At 43.9% G+C, this 2,265-nt stretch overlaps 1 pseudogene across 1 annotated transcript; it reads left to right on the top strand.

Moving 5' to 3' along the window:
- Positions 1-216: 216 nt before the first annotated feature.
- LOC308153352 (putative nuclease HARBI1) lies at positions 217-1,570 on the top strand (annotated as a pseudogene). Its single transcript has 2 exons — positions 217-1,150; positions 1,472-1,570. The product of its transcript is annotated as a putative nuclease HARBI1 (transcript).
- The last annotated feature ends 695 nt before the right edge of the window (positions 1,571-2,265 follow it).

The raw sequence follows: 2,265 nt of genomic DNA, 5'->3' as shown, positions 1-2,265 counted from the left end.
GTTGCTCAGACATGGCTTAAGCCTAGTTCCAGACAAAAAAGCCATTTAAACTGGTTTAACTAAAAACGTCTTGCAGAGACATAGCTTAAAACAAGACAGATTTAGTCTGAAGGAAGTTTAGAGCTATTCTAGGACTAAATTGAACCAAGTTGGAGCTTAAATTAATCCTCCAAGGAGGCAGGTTTAATTTCAGTTTAACATTGTCTGTGAGGAAGCATGGAGTACTTGGATTATCTCAATGAAGACCAACATGCCTTACAGAGGCTAGCCAGACGGGTACTTGTGGATAGGACTGATCCACTGACTTACTTTGATGAAATCACTTTTAGAGACCGCTTTCGGATGCACAAGGAAAATGCATCAGAAATAATTTTCTTTGCTTGAGCCTGGACTATCCATTCAGCTGTCTCAACGAGGAAGGCCTGTACCTATTCCACTCCAATTCCTCATTACCTTGAGGTTCTTGGCATCTGGAACCTTTCACCGGGAAACAGGTGATCTGTGTGGTGTCCATGAATCTACTGCATGTAGAATAGTGCACAACGTTTGCAGGGCCATTTCTGGACTGAAGAGTACATATATAAACTTTCCTGATGCTGCTAGCCAAGCCAACTATAAAGTAGAGTTTTATGAGTATGGACACTTTCCAGGAGTGATTGGCTGTATCGATGGATGTCATATTCCAATCAAGTGTCCATCAACTCCTGATGCAGAGGAGTACAGGAACCGCAAGAACTGGTTCTCCATTAATGTTCAGGGTGTATGCACTCCTAATTTGGAGTTCTCAAATATTGTTGCCCGTTGGAAAGGTTCAACTCACGACTCACGGATCTTTTTCAATTCTTCATTGTGTGCTGAGTTTCTGAGGGGACAACATAGTGGACTAATGCTTGGTGACAGTGGATACGGCCAGAGTAAATTTTTATTCACACCATACATTAATCCCATAACAGCGCCACAGAAGAGGTACAACAGGGCTCATATCCGCACTCGAGGTATGGTTGAGCGTATGTTTGGAGTATGGAAAAGTCGATTCCAGTGTTTACGCAACACACTCCGCTTCAAGCCAAGAAGATGCTGCATAGTGATCATTGCTACAGCTGTGCTGCACAACTACCTGAGGAGGCAGCACTGTCCTGAACCTCCACAACTACCTGAGGAGGCAGCACTGTCCTGAACCTCCACAACTACCTGAGGAGGCAGCACTGTCCTGAACAACTACCTGAGGAGGCAGCACTGTCCTGAACCTCCACAACTACCCGAGGAGGCAGCACTGTCCTGAACAACTACCTGAGGAGGCAGCACTGTCCTGAACCTCCACAACTACCTGAGGAGGCAGCACTGTCCTGAACCTCCACAACTACCTGAGGAGGCAGCACTGTCCTGAACCTCCACAACTACCTGAGGAGGCAGCACTGTCCTGAACCTCCACAACTACCTGAGGAGGCAGCACTGTCATGAACCTCCACAGGAAGGTGAAGATGATGCAGATGTGCCCATGGTTGTGGCAGTCGGTGACCAGCGAGGACTTGCACACAGGAATGCCTTCACATTGCAGCACTTCAACTAGGGTGAGATGCATTTATTGTTTGCTTTGTACATAATTTAAGAGTAAAATTAAATGAGTGACGAGGCTGGAATAAAATGGTCAGTACTCGTGTAAATACTCTTGGGAAATTACAAGACACTTTTATTGTGAATCACAAGAGTTAAGCACAATTGTCTCAGCACTGTACTTCATTGTGTTCATAGCTTTCTCCTCCAACTTCATTTCCAATTCAACCTGGAGTATACTCATTTTAAATTCATGTTCTTCCTTTAGAATAGATATTTCATTTTCTCTTCATGAAATTCTCTGGCTAACTTTTCATGCATTGTCATCTTTATTCTTCTTCGCTGACAGGTGCTGACAACTTATGGACACTTTCCAGGAGTGATTGGCTGTATCGATGGATGTCATATTCCAATCAAGTGTCCATCAACTCCTGATGCAGAGGAGTACAGGAACCGCAAGAACTGGTTCTCCATTAATGTTCAGGGTGTATGCACTCCTAATTTGGAGTTCTCAAATATTGTTGCCCGTTGGAAAGGTTCAACTCACGACTCACGGATCTTTTTCAATTCTTCATTGTGTGCTGAGTTTCTGAGGGGAGGCCAAAAAAAGCAGCAAATAAGAAGTGAAATGCTGATAATCTCATGAAGAGATGAATGAAGATCTCACCTGAAGTTGCTGTACTGTTCGTTTTGTTACTTTTTCATTTGCAT

This window comes from Nansenia antarctica (genome assembly GCF_963989245.1).
Source record: "Nansenia antarctica genome assembly, chromosome: 1".
Classification (NCBI taxonomy): Eukaryota; Metazoa; Chordata; class Actinopteri; order Argentiniformes; family Microstomatidae; genus Nansenia; species Nansenia antarctica.
This window is presented reverse-complemented; position numbering and strand designations above follow the sequence as displayed.